Here is an 18261-nt window from a genome sequence, read left to right on the forward strand (position 1 = left end):
TGGACGTTACTAACGTGCCACGTGTTTCTAGGTATCGTGGTAGGCCTTCTAGTAGTTGACAAATAAATTGATTGATTAATTGATTGATAATTTGAAAGTTTGGAAAAAAACTTATCTAACATATTTCTAGTTCTGTTTTAATACAAAATTTCATTAGAAGGTACTATGAGAATTTTTGTAAAAGAAAACAAGATTTAAAAATTCAATATTTTCAGTTTTGAGTATGCTCAGGTCATTCTGTATCAATCTTAACCATTTTCCGGATTGTATCCACAGCCATAAAGGGTCGAAGCCCAAAGTCCGTTTTCCTACTTACTGTCTCAAGTTTGACGTTTCTATCGGATTCATGGTACAAATATTATAAATATCTGTCTGTTAAGCTTTCACGTCTAAACCACTGGACCGATTTTGATGGAAAACTGGTATGCATGTAGTTAAAGAACCCCGTTCGAACATAGGATACATTTTAAAAAATCGAGCCTCAATTATTAGTTCAGTTATGTTTCAAATGTTGCTTAAACCGTCAGCGTAAGAATGTTCCGCTTAAAAATCATATTACAGTATGCTGTATTAGGTACATTATGGCTAAAATTTTTATGAATAAATATATATAACAGCTCGATCATTCAATCGATAATAGTTAAAAAAAGAAACTAATCACATCCCGCAACGTGGATTGCGTAAATCTAATAAATCGCCCGTTATTTCTACACGTTTGTCGAGTTTTATTACAAGACGTCATTCCGATAGAGCCTTTTTATTGCGAGCGAGAGAATCTCTTAAGTTATCTGGGTCTGTCACTTGTCAAGATTTATTCTGTACCTACCATTTGTGAAAACGTATTCTCATCGACAGATTGTAAAACATGGAAAATTAATTCTCTGAACGATTGCAAAGTTCTCGGTATAGACAAGTTCTCTATATGACCTGAGTCCGCTGCTATAGAGCGTCGGAGCTCAGGGTACGATTAAAGTTAATTACATAAATTTTCTTAATTTTTAATTTGAACTCTCATCTCTGCCTGTTCCCGGTTGCGTTCCGGGTTGTGAAGCCGCGAAGCGCGGGGTCAGCGTAAAAAAAAAACTTTACTGTGATTTTACAACCGGCCGCCTACCTGACCCCAACCCTCCTTGGGAATGCTATTGCCTATCAGCTGCCTAGCCTAGGCAGTCTCGTCCCTTTCGTCTCGTACGACATCCACGGGAAATGGTGTGGTCCTATTTTATTGGCGGACTACCCACGCCTCAACTTTTATAAATATACATAAATAAATAATTTATATGTTAAACATAAGTATGTACAGTAAATACTGATGTTACATTATTTGGTTCAGGAGAAACGAAGAGGCTCAGTTTGATCTATTGAGTGCCTCTCGTAGCCATTTGCCACGAATTCGGCGCAGCTACGTGGTTCTACGAAACACGTAGCACAATCTATGTTTTATGGTATATGCTAGATTAAAATAGTTTGTGCTGTTTTTTACTTGTCGAAGTGACGAGCTGCTTTGGAGATTATTTGCTATCTGGTAAATAACTGTTTCTGTTTCACAATTTTGGGTGTTACCAGTGTCATTAGGGGCTGTGACGCTGCCGAGCCCTGTGTCCGTGTAAAAAATAAACCTTACATTTTGTAAAATATTTGACCACGTGCAAATTTTTGACGATTTTTTTTTTGTAATTATTTTTGAACACAGATTTTATCACATGTATTTTAGTCAGCAAGAGAATTAATATTTTATATCCATAGAAAAAATGATGTTTAAATCGAACCATTTCTTCACAAATCAATAATCTCTAGATTTCCATTTATTTTTTGTTCTAAGCAGGCGAACAGGCGTGCGGTAACTACTTACCATAAGGTTGGCACAATTTTAAGTGTCATCACAGCAGTCTCTGGACGCATGTAATACAAGCGGAGGTAAGCGTTGCCAACTTTACGTTTGCTCGAAAGAATACAAAATTAAAATCCTCATTTACACACTATTCTCATATTTTTACAATTTTTTTACTTTCAATGAGCAATTTATGATCTCCCCTTATCACTAAACCACTGAACGGCTATCGAATATCGTCCATGCAAACCGGTACATTCCGACGCGCACCAGTAATATCTAGATGGAACCGGTAATATCCAGATTCCTGCAGGTGCACCGGACACATTCCTGAAGCGGACGCGGTCGTTTGCGCAGGTTGGACTTCCAAGCGTTTATCACTTGAACTTTTTATACTCACGATAAAATGAGTGTAATGCAGTCAGACAGTCCTATGTTTTTATTGTTATACGTGTTATATATTATATGTGTAGTTCTTACAAATTATCGAAAATGAATGCTCTAAAACGAAAACAATACTAAATTCACTTGTTGGGTGGTTCGTTAATTGGTTTAAACTTTATTGAACAAGTTATTAAGTTAACAATATGTAAATTTGATTCCTTAAGCTGCCACGTTCTGCTACTACTCGTATATGCCAGTCTAACTTTAGAACCAAACCGAAAATAGCAAAAGAAAGTTGTGCTATGAAAATTAAAACAAAAATGATATTGATAAATACAAGTTTGTGTCATAAATATAATATTTACATATCTATTATGTCTGCCTGTCAATCTGTCTGTCTGTTCAAACTCAAAAACAACTGCACGGATTTTCATACGGTTTTCACAAATAGATCGTGTGATTCCTGACGATAATCTTATATACGAGCGAAATCGGGATGGGCCTCTAGTTTAAGCTTTTAACTTAATATAATTTCTTAAATAACTTCTGCAATTCTTTTTCATGGAATTAAAAGATATTATTTGTATTGAAGAAGTGAAAGAAATAAACATTTTAAACAAAAACTTTAACTAAAATCAAACGAGATTTTAAAAATGTTAATTTTGTTTCACAATAGACTTTCAAATATTCTTTTAAAGATTTATTTATTTCTCAAAAAGAATAATTACATTTCATTCACTTACAGAGAAATAATAATACTAACTACTTACAGTAATTAATGTGACGGCGAGCTAAGTACATATACGTATATAAGTCGCAAGTTAACAATAAAAGATATGGACATAAGTTTCGAAAATAAAACAAAAATTACAAGCCATTTTATAAGTAGGGTAGATTACCGTAGTAAGTAATACCGGCAACCGGTACGCAGCGCAGGAGTGAGGGTACTTCACGCGTTTACGCTGCTGATGTTTATTAAGGTTGCGATCATAGACGCAGGCGATTAGCGGATAAGTAGCGAGTTAATAGTAGAATGTATATTTGGTTGTTACTACTATTTTATTATTTGTGAAATTAATATAAATGTTTATAGTGTTATGTTATATATTTGACTTTATTTAATTAAGTATTTTTATTTTTCTTCATTTATCTAAATAAAGTACGTTTATTTATTACAATATTGTTTTTAAATATACCTTTATTCAATTTATTTAATTTTGATTTTCCAAGATATATGATTTTAATTTTCTTTTAAAAGTACCTAGTGAATTTGCTTCTTTTATTTCTATAGGCAGTTGGTTATACATTCTCACACCTTCAAACTGGATGTTTTTTGAACCAAATTTTGTCCTCGGGGCGCGAGATACCAAATGATTTGCATTACGCAATTTCATTCTTTGGGTTTGGCTTTTTTTTTGGAATGTTAGAACAGTATGTATTTTATTATTAAGAATTTTATAGATTAACGTGCATGTGTAGTACTTATATGTCTGGTTTATGTTCATTATTTTAGTGTCTGTATATATTTTTATGGTTGGCGTATTATAATCATAGTTAAAAAGTGTTTTAATAAATTTATTTTGTGCTCTTTGTAGTGGTTCTAAATTAGATTTTGCGGCTGTACCCCAGATTTCTATTAGGTAATCTATGTGTGGTTTTATTAATGAATTATATATAATGTATTTGATTTTACGTGGAAGACAGTTCGAAGCCGCACGAACGGCACCTGACAAGGATGTCAATTTAGTCTTAATTTTATGTATATGTTGTTTAAAATCGAGGTAATGGTCCAAGATAATGCCAAGATATTTTTCGCTAGATTTTTGTTTTAGTTCATCATTATCTATTTTAAGTTTTATTATATCGTCGAGATTTTTGTTTTTTGCAGCAAATATAACGAAATTAGTTTTTTCAGTATTAATAGTGAGGAGATTCGACAAAAACCAATCGTTTAATTTGTTAAGATCTCTTTGTGCTTTTAATTTTAAAGTTTTACATGAGTGGCCATAATAAAATAAGCAAGTGTCGTCTGCATAAAGAGATATGTCAGCCTTAAGGCCCAAATTTTTTATGTCATTGACATAAATTAGAAATAAAAGAGGCCCCAAAATGGAGCCTTGAGGAATGCCGAAAGTCATTAAAGTTGGGGTACTTTGATGTTGTCCTATTTTCACTATCTGCCTACGGTTTTGGAAGTATGATTTGAATATGTCGTGTGCCTTACCAGTGATACCGAGATTTGACAATTTGGCAAGAAGTAGTTTGTGGCTGATTGTATCGAACGCTTTCTTGAGATCTATGAATACACCGAGTACTATTTGTTTTTCATCGATTTTATTTTTTATTTTAGTCACAAGGTCTATTGTTGCTGAAAGTGTGTTTGATTTTGGCCTAAACCCGTATTGTTTGTTGTACAAAAAATCTTTTGATTTTAAGTATTTCTCTATTCGAGAGTAGATCACTCTTTCAAAAATCTTAGAAATGACTGGTAAGACTGAAATTGGACGGTAAAAAAAGAATATTCTTAGAAGATTTTAAAAATGTTAATTTTGACATGTTAATTTGAATAATTTTGACTTATTATTAGAAGATTTTAAAAATGTTAATTTTGTTTCACAATAGACTTTCAAATATTCTTTTAGGTTGAGCTATTGATTAAACCCAAAAGCTGCATTGAAACAGTAGTTTTAAAAGCGAGTAGATGAACACTCGGAATACATAGATACCCAATCTTTTAACAGCCTATCGAGATTCCACGCGTGGTTCGCAACTAAACGTTAGTATGTGCCTTGAATACACAACGTTCTTGTCTTTTAGAAATATAAATGTATAGTTGCTTTTATTTATTTGTTACAAGATTAGCTTTTGCCCGCGACTTCGCTTCGCCCGTATGAATGATTTTCCCACGCGATGAGTAGGTAGCCTTTTTGAGGAATAGTGACAAACTGTCACTGTCACATGTTGACACGTGTGACAGATGTCACAGTGACAAATGTCAACATCCAAAGAACACTAAGCCATTGCGAACAATCTCCAGTACTTGTATCTTGTATCTTTGACGACCTCGGTGGCGCAGTGGTAAAGTGCTTGCCTCTAAACCGAGAGGTCCCGGGTTCGATCCCCGGTCGGGTCATGATGGAAAATGATCTTCTCTGATTGGCCCGGGTCTTGGATGTTTATCTATATATGTATTTGTTATAAAATATAGTATCGTTGAGTTAGTATCCCATAACACAAGTCTCGAACTTACTTTGGGGCTAGCTCAATCTGTGTGATTTGTCCTAATATATTTATTTATTTATTTATTTACTTAGCCTTGTTATTAAATATGCACGTTTATCATGATGTTAACTATTTTCAAAACTAAAAAAATCTTACTCAATGGAAAATTTTATCATATTAAAGAAAACAAATCTAGGCGTGTGGATCAGCCCAAGAAACGGTCCACTATATAAGTAGATCCCGTAGATGTCATACGAGGCGACATACCAGATAAATAATTTTAATTAAAACTAGTTTTCCATTTCACAATTTAGTCACAGGTTGAAATTTCTCTCTCATCGGACCTTCCAGCCACCTATTTAAGAGTACCGATGTCGCTTCTCAGCTGCCAATGCTCTTTATTTCTTCTCGGACGGGAACTACACGCAGTATTTTGACCAATATATGGCACTACCACAAAACTCTCAGGAAAATGTAACCACATGGAGAAACTGTGTAGTTTTCATATAAACCAATCAATCCTTCTAATATTATAATTGCGAACGTTTGGGGGGGATGTTTATATGTTTATTACTCTTTCACGTAAAATCTACTGGACACATTATTATGAAATTCGATAGACGGGTAGAATATAATCTGGAATAACACACAGAGTACTTTTTATCCAAAAATTTCCACGAGAGCGACGGCCCGGGGCGCAGCTAGTTATACATATTCTTAGAAAACTCTATTTTTTCCAACTATAATTACATGGGGCACCCATCGTTCAACAATACTGCGAATATGGCCTGAACCTGTAATGTGGCCTAATGGAAATGTTGTGTTAGCATTTTACCGTAAAGGTGTAATCACATTGAGGTATGGCTGCGATAAGGTTAGATAAAGGTGAGGGCCCACTTCATTCATGATAATTAATAAAAAAATATATTTTTAACCATTAAACGTGACTTCATCGCGTTACAAACATACATATATGTAAAAATGTATTTTTGCCCCAAGTTGATTCGTAGACGTCGCTCGCTCGGTCAATAATAATTTTTCACGAGTTTAGGGGATAAACTCGCGAAAAATTATTATTGACCGAGCGAGCGAAGCGAGCGACGTGTTAAAGTAGGTTTTATGACGGGTTAAAGCGATTACACCCAGCACATTTTCTTATATTTCTTAGCGAAAATTTAAAAAATATTTTAACATAATATGCCCCACTACATAAAGAGTTTTAGTAGAAAGAATTATAGTTATACATTGCAGTCATAGTTGACTAAATCGAAAAGTCGACAAAATTCCATTCCATCTTCTGTACCACATTGTATTATAACTAGTTGTTGGCCACGAATTTCTCGCGAACACAATAAATTTTGGTGAGTTTTTACTAAAATTAGAATTATTCAAAAACTACTTAATCGATTTTGATGGCCCACAACTTAAAAATTCTATTGACAGATCCTTTTAAATTTCACCAAAATCGGACCAACGGTTCGAAAGTTATCGCGTTACAAACATACATACTAAATGTATTTATGCTCCTAGTAGAATTAATTGTAGACCACTCTCGCTTCGCTCGCTCGGTCAAACCACATACCTATAATATGTATAATGGTACTTTATTAAAATTTTGTATGTGGTTTGACATAATATGTTAGAACATTTTATAAATTTCCGCTAAGAAGTTAAGAATGTTAATAAAAATGGAGATGGCGCTAGTGTGCGAGGAAACGGCTTATCTTCTACCGCTTTCAATCGATATCACAATTACATATTCCTGGACAACTGTTGCGCCACGCCCGCCCATAGCTTTGGAGTTCAGGCACAGGGGTCTATTAAACAAACACAAAAGTATCAATCTATTTAAATCATAACTTATTAATTATTCAAACTTCAAATAACTGTCTAAAACGGTAAACGACGCAACAATAAAAAATTTAACGGTAAATTTGTCTACTGCTACACGAACCTTTTAATAAATTATACGTTTAGTGGTAAAAATCAATCAGTGTCATTGAATTATTTAGCGTTAAAGCGGAGTCGCAGGATTCTTAAAACATATAGTAATGACATGTGGGGCGTGGTTCCGCCGTAAAATAGGACCACTGTATCCAAACTAATATTATAAATGCGAAAGTCTGTCTGTCTGTTCCGCTTTCACGGCTAAACCGATTTGGTATACGTATAGTTAAGGCTCCCGTTCAAACATAGGGTAGACTTTTTTCAAAAATCTTCGCCCAATCGATTGTAATGGGGGGTAAAAGTTTGTGTTCGGCTTTCGCAGAATAACTCATGCGGGCGAAACCGCGGTCAATAGCTAGTACTATATAAGTTTACACTAAAGTTGTTGTGTACTATGATGCAACTAAATCCTTTTCGAGCACTGTATTATTTGGTCGTTATAGATCTACTCCCAACTAATGCTAGAATTATATTAGATTTATTGCAAACTTGATATATATATGAGCCACTGTAACTTGAGCTATGGGTTTCCCTGCAACCACTCTCCTATTGACCCGTTTCAAAGGTAATTAAGGGGGTGGGGAGGTCTTGTTTACGTGGTCGGGGCAAGTTTGATACGCGTGCAGAATAATGATGTATGTCATAGATTGAAAATATACGGGAATTAATTTTGGTCTGAATCGTAGCGGGTATTATGACGAGCGAGTGCTGCGAAGTCGTAGCATTACTACGGTTAATAAATTCGTAATTTGAAGAAAATTGTACCTATATAAATTTTCTTGGTCTTTTATTGTTCAATGTTTTAAATAATTTGTTATAGTTATTTTTATAATTTCTGTATTGCCAAATAAAAAGAATTTCCAATAATAGAGCAAAGAGATTTCTGTTACGTTTGAGATGGCATGGCATGGCATAAAATGTCACCTTTGACTCTTACTAAATACAAGTGTAGCAAAAAGTTCGATTCAAATAAGTATGTGTAAAAATTTAAGTGTTTAGTAATTGCATTGCATAATAAGGTGTTCAAGTGTATTCGGTATATAATATGCTAAATAAGTTCAGCCCAAATGGCAAAGAGAGAGACAGAGTACTAAGTTTGAGAAATCCATCCCTGGTATATGAAAACAATCCGTTTGGTCTGATTATCCAATATTTCTCAAGTGGAATTCAATCTAAATCTAGATTACGTTTGTTTGAACACGCTTTATGCACGCACACAAAAACTAACTCACTGAAAAAGATTAAGGTAATAAAAACTCTGAAGTTCTCCATTTAAAAGCGGCAGTTACAAGTGAAATATTCTCCCGTGAATTTCCCCAAGTTGTTAGCGCGTAGGGAGAATTATTGCATTAGTTATTTTTATATTCTCCTCTGATTGCTTTCTTCTAATAATATATTACTCTTGGGCCCCTTCCGAACCTTAGACGAGAAATAAATTAGTACATTACATACCTTTGACGTTGTTTTCATCTAAACTAATCTATATGTCCGATTATGGCGAAAAAATGCCTGTGGAGGTATTATTTCTGAATAAATGATTTGATTTGTTAAAATAATGAAATATAACGAATATAATAATTAGAATAGAATATAAATATGTTTATTTAAAACACGACAGACACACACATAATATACAAAAAATAAACTCATTATATAGGTATATTATATGTCGGAGTGATTATCATATGGACGCTACAAAACGCAAGTAATACTCGTATGTATAGCTGAAGATACGTGTTGCTTAGCCGAGTATCGGTGTAGTCGACGACGCGATGAAACAGGAAAGCTTCAGTCACCATTCAAGGCGAGCTTGGATAGACGCGTGCGCGCACTGATAAACTGCTGTTTTCGTGGTGTTCAGATTGTGTAGTTATTTAATGATAAATTAGATTTGTAACAGATAGACTTAGTATTAGTGACAGATAGACTTAGTATAGAACTAAAGAACAATTTATGTGTTAGTGGTAATAAAGTGTTGTGTACGACAATATTTGTGATTTTACTTAACAATTTAACTTATAATTATGGCAAATGTATTATATTGTATACCCAATGTATACTTATTGTATACCTAAAGTTAGAGTAGAACGACAATGTCCTTTTTTTTTTGTTTACCCAGGGGAATGCTTGTTACGCACTGAGTGTGGGACTCCTGGGCCGCTAGTCGGCCCAGCCTACCCACTAAACCCCTGGGGCGTTTCCACGCTGTCGTTATGGGGGACGTCACGGGGTCGCTAGGCATTTCACCGCGACGCCCCCCCGGCCGGCCTTTCGGCCCCGACCTGGGCGGGCAGCAAGCACAAGTGCTAACCACCCGCCCCTTACGCCACGCGAGCGTGGCGCGGACCATTAAGCCCACTCCGCACACCAGTCAGAAAGCTGACGGGGGGAGCGGGCATCACCGACCACTGGTCCTGAAGGGACCAGCGGTCACAACACACATAGGACACACACAACAAAATCCTGGGTGCCACAGGGCACCCAAGTCACGGGCACGGCCGCGCTGTGGTCGCGGAGGACAAACCCCCGCGACCCCACCTCTGGTCCCCTCTAGTTTCCACATCCAAAGGCTGGTGGCGGGTCACCAGCCAATGGCAGTACTACTGAGGGGACCGTCCACCAGGCCCAGAGCACCCACCAAAGTCTCTGGGCCTTGGGTTCCTCTTGGTTCACCGGGGTGGCTGGTTGTGTCAGACCAGCCCCCCCGGTTACTAATCCCCACCATCGCGACAAGATGGGAACCCGTCGGGGGGATTAGTACCTGCTCTAACTTTAGGTAACTTAATTCACTATCACCTTAAATCTATACCCACCACACAGATACCAGCGTTAAACGCTTAAGTTAATATAAATTTCCCAACAAGTTATCAACGCAGCCGCAAACTTTAATTAAACTGTTTGATCCCGGTTATCTCAAGACAATATCGGTTAAACAATGGTTAGGAAAGTACTTGCAGACTTTGTTAAGGCACAGCTTTGGATATTCTCTTTCTTTCTGTTTCATTCTTGTGAGTTCTCGCTTTCTTAGCGCCCTGACTCGAAAGCCATCAAGCGGTGTGTATCATAGTACCGCCATCACATTGTTATCAATTCCTTTTAGTTCTTAAGGCGATTACTCCTCGCACAAGAAAAAGCTTTTTTAAGCTCCTTAGCGAAAAGTAAAATATTTGAACACATGATACCACAAAAGATAAAGATTTTTACATTCGAAAGTATAACTCTTTTCACGCGTAAGATCATCGCCTTAACACGTCATATTTTTCATCAATCATTTTTAATCAATGTTAAGGCGAATATCGATCAATGTCGTTGGAGGCATATTATACTTATCCAAAAATGGATAAGGTCCATCGTATCGGTCCAGCGGTTTAGCAGTGAAAGCGGAACATACAGACAGACAGATAAACATATAATATTAGTATAGAATATACTTTATTCATTGTACAAAATATTTTCGCGCCGTACAAAAAATTTGACTTCTGCAGGTACATTGGTGTAACTTATAAAAGTGGTAGACCTCTATGGTCAATACCATTATATTACATCGGCGTAGAAAGCCACATGGTATTTGACAGATTGACTTCATAATTAGTAGGCAAGAATACTTATGTGTATTAAGTATGAAAAGCGTTCTCCTGATTAGCTCTGTAATCGCACGACGCCACGCCGACTTCATTTTGTATTAATGTTGTAATTACCAACGCTTCGCGAGTCATTAGCCGTTTTAGAATGAGCATAACTTATATTGTACCGTAGAACAGTTTGGAGAACACAGTCCAAATCACAGTCGAACCATTTATGCATAAATTAAAACTTCACAGGCACTTTTTCACGTCAAATTTTAAATTATATAGTCATTTCCTAACTTTAATTAGGTACTGGCTTTTCACAACGACCACTGCTGAGAAGAAATGCCGTAATAAACTTAAAGACATTTAGTGAAGTTTCTGAAGACTTTGACATTTAGAAAAAATATTTTCTCCGATTTACATAAAGCGAATATAGACAATTAAAGTTACGCTTTACAGTTTTCCTAGCGCGCTCTGTAAACATATAAGTTATTCTAAGTATGTTTGCTGCCTAATGAAGGCATTGGGGCTCTGAGACTTATGGAACTGTACGTATATTTGTATGTTTGTACCACATGGAGATTATAGGACCTTTAGTAATTATACCTTAATATCTTGAGTTCGCTAACCCAAAGGTTTATAAAAGGTAATGTGAGATAATCTGAAATACGCTGTGCGTATCCCAAGGGGCGAATATGTTTACTGTTGACTGACAGCCAGCCACCGTTTTCGTAAAAATATGCATACAATTTTTTTTACAATTTTATTCGTATCTATTATTAATAAATTATAACATTATAAGTAATAAATATTTCGTCCATTTGACTAAAATATACTTTAAGACTTTTTGTTTGTTAAATTTAAATAAAATAAATAAGTAAATAAATATATTTGACGACCTCGGTGGCGCAGTGGTAAAGTTCTTGCCACTGAACCGAGAGGTCCCGGGTTCGATCCCCGGTCGGGTCATGATGGAAAATGATCTTTTTCTGATTGGCCCGGGTCTTGGATGTCTATTTATATATGTATCTATTTATAAAATATAGTATCGTTGAGTTAGTATCCCATAACACAAGTCTCGAACTTACTTTGGGGCTAGCTCAATCTGTGTGATTTGTCCTAATATATTTATTTATTTATTTATTTATTTATTTATATTGGGACAAAAAAAAATCACACAGATTGAGCTAGCCCCAAAGTAAGTTCGAGACTTGTGTTATGGGATACTAACTCAACGATACTATATTTTATAATAAATACATATATAGATTAACATCCAAGACCCGGGCCAATCAGAAAAATATCATTTTCCATCATGACCCGACCGGGGATCGAACCCGGGACCTCTCGGTTCAATGGCAAGAACCTTACCACTGCGCCACCGATGTCGTCAAAATTTGTTTTCTTTTTCTTGTGTTATCACTCCGTCCTTCGCTAAAACGATGATTTTGCACGGTATAGAAAGAAATTAGAAAGTTCCGAAAAAATCACTATTCCCGTGGGAAATTCACGCGGGCGAAGCTGCAGGAAAAATCTAGTAATAAATAAATAATTAGAAAGTACGGAAATACTTGCGTGATAAAAATTAAATAAAATGTTTAATAAATTTGGTTACAGTTCAGTTTGGAATTGCCCAAAACATGCAATATTACTAGGGTCTAATTTCATATATTCTTACATCCTTATGTTACACACCGAACACCACGCACGTCATAAAGTCGTTTTTCCCATAACACGAGCCGCAGTTGCGAACAAGTTTGGAGCGCAGGCAGTCTGCGGTCGACTTTATTAACAAACTTTGGTAAGTTTGTTTGTAACTTCCCATTTTTAATATACTTACCTGTACAATTTGTTTTTAAAGGGGACTGCGGTGTTTTTGGAACTCTTAACTTTATTATAGTAAAGCTATCAAAACCTGTATATATATATATAATACAATTTCTATGTAGTAATGTTTGCTCGACTTCGATCCTCGGTCCAATTAAGACAGAAAACGATGTATTTAATCCCCGACGCAAAAAGAAGCATATTATAAGTTTTAACCGCTAAGTGTTCCAGTCTGTCTATGTACATGTTGCACATCAACGAGTGAATCGATTTGGATGCGGTTATTTAAATTTTTATGCAGCGGTTCTTAGATATGTTCGATCAAAATCGATTCAGCCGTTCAAAAGTTGTAGCAAATGTATATTGAAAAAGTGGGAGTTGTTTTAATTTGTCTAACAAATAAACTTGTTCAGATTGGCCTGGGTCTTCGATGTTTATCTATATAAGTACTTATGTATTAAAATAGGATACCCTTATGTATCTTGGAAATTTCATACTGCGATTTTCATTTTACCGACAAAAAATATTTATTTATTTATTTAATAGCATACAAAACATATTGCAATCATGATTACATTATACATAAAGATCTAGATTAAGGAGCTGATCTAAATCATAATCCAAAAATATGTATGCCTAGATACATTAACAAAAGATAAGATTTAATTGACTTACACTAGAAGAACATATGACATGAACAAGTTATTCAAAACCAAAATAAAATACTTATTCTATGGCAGCAGTACGTGCGCTGCTAAAGACGGCCCGTGGATCGTCACACATGTAGACATGTGTTCTACACCACACACCATAAACCATATTCCACATACACATCTCATTAGTTGCCAAATGAGTCGCGACGCCACTGTAATTAAATTATTCATTTATTCTATACATCATCGTCATCAGCCTACCCTTATCCCAGATCAAAATCAAATCATTTATTCAGAAATTAGGCCTTCACGGGCACTTTTTCACGTCATATTCTAAATTAAATGATTTTTACCAAAGCTACAAACTACTAGCATTTCGGAACGCCGAAAGGAACTCATTCGATGTTAGTCCCTATCATGCCAGAAGGGCTTACCATTTTTTAAATATAAATTTATGTATATTTTTTTATCAGTAATATAACAATACACAATTAAGTACATGGACAAAAGGTATACTGAAACACATTCTGATAGTGATCGAGTGCTGATGAAAAATATTATATATGTATATAATTAACTAAGCGAAAAACTTTTATTAAGAGATCGAGCTGACCAGTTCCCCCCGGCAGCACCCGTTCACGAGTTGACGCATGAGTCAGCCATCGCGAAGCTCAACCATAACCCACTTTATGCGGGGTCGCGGGGTCGATACAGCATGTCAGTCTCCGATTACTGATCATACTGTAAAAGTTTTGGCTTATTACGGCGTATTTTACGACCGGCCGACTACCTGACGTCAACCCGCCTTGGGCATGCTATAAATAATAAAACTGTAAGTTGGCTATGTCTGTAATATAAGAGATATTAAAGAAAAAAATATTATGGGGGGTCTTTATGGGACTAATAGAAGCCAAAACTTTGTTCTCGCATCACGCAAAAACTACCGGACTGAATTAGATGCTGTTTTCTCAGTTGTATAGCGGATGGTCTAACTTAAAATCTAGTATAGGTTTCATCGCGATACATTGCTTAGAACCCGAGATATGGACAATAATAGTTATGAACGGACGCACAAAATTAACGCGAGCGAAGTCGCGGGCGTCACGCTCTTTGATTATCGTGTTCTGTGAGGTTTTTAACCGGTATTATCCTTGACATTAGCTAAACTAAATAAATAAATAAATCCACCAAAAGAAATCTCCTTTTTTTGGCACTAATAAAATCCTGTTTACGGAAAGTCAATGCATCTTGTACGTCGTACCGTGCTGTATTATTCCAGGTCAAACCTGTACTATTTCGGAATACCTAACCTAGGGCTTGCAGACTAGAAAAAAGACATAAAATTAAAAAAAATCTATCCCTTTCTTTCATATGAGCGGTTTTTTTGTTACATTTTCATGCGATGACGACACGAGTCAGCTTAAGATTGATTAACGACTGTCTCTTTCTAAAGCTAATGCCACTCGTCTCGCCACGATCGGAAATAAAGCGGGAAAAAATTGGCAGAATTAAGAAAATTAATAAAAATAGAAAATACTTAAATTGTTAGCCTTTATTATTTTTTTGTTGATCCAAATTTTAGCTGTTGTGAAGAGCCCAGCGTCATTTACTACTATTTAATACCTACTTGTCAAATTTGTTCACCGTTTACAATAATAAAGAGATTGCAAATATTTTAGAAAAGTTACTAGGTACCTATTTGATAGCTATGTTTTTATATTTATTTTTTTTTATATTTGTTACGTTGTTGCCAGACATAAAGGATTTATTTATTTACTATTTGTCAGATTATTATTATTAATGGTCAGATTTCTCTGTGCATAGTAAAATGTTCACTTTTACTATGCACAGAGAAATCTGACCCCCTAAGAGATGGTGTTTAAATCGCGGGGCGTCAGATTTCTCTGTGCCAGGACTGTACATTACGTACTCTGATATATTATTAGAAAAAAAATTGTAAGAAACAATAATGGTAAGCCGATCTGGCATGATAGGGACCAACACTGTTCAAATGAGTTTCTTTCGGCATTTCTTCTCAGCAGTTGGTCGTTCCGAAATACCAGTAGTTTGTAGCTTGTGAGAAATAACTATTTAATATAAAAATTGACGTAAAAAAGTGCCTATGAAGGTCTAATTTCTGAATAAATGATTTTAATTTGAATTTGTTCTTCACTGAGATCCACTCCATGCAATAGCTTGGACCTAAATATGTAAACAGATATGTCATTTCTAAGATTCTCTTCTGTAAATCCCTGTGACTCATAAACAGGTTATGGCCACCCCTAGCCAGGCCTGCAGCCATCTCATACATAGTTGAGGGTCAGTCGCTCGTTCGTCAGCCGCACATCTATCTTGCATGCCCACCGCAGAATCGAACTGCATTTACCGGTTTTCTGCATGGGTTCCCTATGTACCTATATGCTACGCCGATATTGTATAATAGATTGTTGCCCGGGGCCTTCGCTCCCGTCGTAATTTTGAGATAAAATATAGCCTATAGCAATCTTGGATAACGTACCTTTCTAACAGTGAAAGAAATTTTGAAATCGGTTCGGTAGTTTCGGAGATTACCCGCCTCAAACATACAAACTCACAAACGCTTACCTCTTTATAAGAATAGTATAGATTGAAGCGGTGGTGGTGTAATGGTTAAGACCCCCGCCTTTGGATTGAAAGGTCCCAGGTTCGAATCCTACTCGTGCCACATGAGTTTGTATACCAATCTGACTCATGTAGATACATGAGAAGGCAATGGCAAACCACTCCATTAATAATGCCAAGAAAGTTGTTACGTGTGTTTCATGACCCTCATTCATGAGGAATAAGACTATGAAGAGAAGATAGATTGTAACGTGTGGTTCCGCCCTAGAATTGGACTACTCCATTCTCCCGTGGATGTCGACGAGGCGACGAAGGAACCTAGGCAGCAAATTGACAGATAGATTATCATTTACATATTATCCGTCCAGTAGTTTTTGAGTTGGTGTTTTCGCGAAAAAATTTAATTACAAACTACTCACATACAAATTTGACACACTCAACAAAATTGTTTGGTGCAGGAAATTCATAAGTGTCCATCGCCTTGGGTCTCGTAAAATGCTACATTGTAAAGAAATAAACAGATTTTCCAAGGAAACGGACTTGAAACTTGGAATCTAAAATGTGGTATTGTATTATAAAATGCAACAAGACTACAGCATAGAATAAGCAACTTTACAGAAGTCTCACTAACCAAAAATGGCCCTAGTAGAAGGGGCAAACCCTAGAAGTGCCGGCCTGACTGCGGTTTTCTCCAATAGATAATATTAAGGTCTATAATTTTTTATTTATTTATATTTGGGCGTATGTTTTACCCCGAGACCGAAGCCGGACGAACTGCTAGTGCGAAATTTTATGAGGATATAAGTGTGTACGTTTGTTATTCTTTCACGCAAAATCTACTGAACGGATTGTTATGAAATTTGGTATACGTGTAGAATATAACCTGGAATGATTAATGGGGTACTTTTTATCTCGAAAATCCCACGGGAGTGAAGCCCCGGGGCGCAGCTAGTATAATATAGGATGTGGCAAGTGGAAATCCTTATAATCTCTCCCTCTGCCATGATAAAAGGCTTGATAATAACTATATATGTAGAAATGTCCCCTCGTGGGGTGTTTTGGTAATAGTACCTAAGTATACTCTGACAACAGCACACAACGGCCCTGTATTATTAAGGCTTTGTTTGTAGGCGTATAAATTCAGGAACCAAATTATTTGAAGCGACACCGGTAGCTTTTACATGTTTTATTGAGCTACACAAAGGTTTGTTCACACCGAAAGAAAAAAAATATTTTATTGAGAATTAGCTGTTTACCCGCAACTTCGCCGGCGTAGAAGTTTCTGTTGCCAGTATAATTATATTTGTGGTGATTAATGTGTTTATCCATGCCATATTACTAATTCTAGGACCAATATTTCATGTAGCCAATTAAGTCGTCTTTTCAAATGATTTCATACAAGCTTTCATCCCCCATTTGTAGTCTTTTGGGGATTGATTTTTGAAAAAAGGCTGTGTTTTCAATTTCATCTTAATCAGTCCAGCGCTTTAGCCGTGCAAGCGGAACTTTTATAATATTGTAATTAGTATAGAAGGAATCTTTCTACAATAATATACTTAAGCACAGATCTGTGATCGAAAGCTTCAAATCCTATTCGTAGTGCCGCATTGAATTTGTATACCAATCCGACTCACGTATAATAGTTTTCATTTGTTTGCCAGATAAGATTTTTGACGAAATTTTAAATACATATTCTCGTAAAATATTAATGCAGATTCCTTTGCAAATTCACGACATCCAGTGCGACCCCAGCTCAAATCGCCGCCGTGAGAAATGAACCAGTTTCAGAGATGAGTTTCCGCCGGGAAATAATGTTGTTACCAACACAAAATGACCGAAACAAAATAAAAAATAACAATATTTGTTGTCGCTTACACTCGCACATCAATAAATCTGCTTAGTTATACGTGAATTTTTGTTAAAATTTTTGTTGTTATATTACCACTATTTTGATTTATACTTTGTTGTGTTTTTTTTTTGTTTGTTATGTGTTATGGTGTTTTATATTTTGGCAATAAAAAAAAAATATTCTATTCAATGACCTGACGGAAAAGTGGTGTTGGTGTGTGTTCCGCAATAGAATAGGCCACTACATATTCCCGTTGAAGACATGTCATGTAGTCTAAAGAAACACTTAACTTGGCTGTTGATAGCATTCCCAAAAAGAATGCCATATAGAATTAAGTCTACCAATTTTACATACTTTTGTTTTATTTTGTGTAATACA

The sequence above is a fragment of the Plodia interpunctella genome, chromosome 22 (genome assembly GCF_027563975.2).
Source record: "Plodia interpunctella isolate USDA-ARS_2022_Savannah chromosome 22, ilPloInte3.2, whole genome shotgun sequence".
Lineage (NCBI taxonomy): Eukaryota > Metazoa > Arthropoda > Insecta > Lepidoptera > Pyralidae > Plodia > Plodia interpunctella.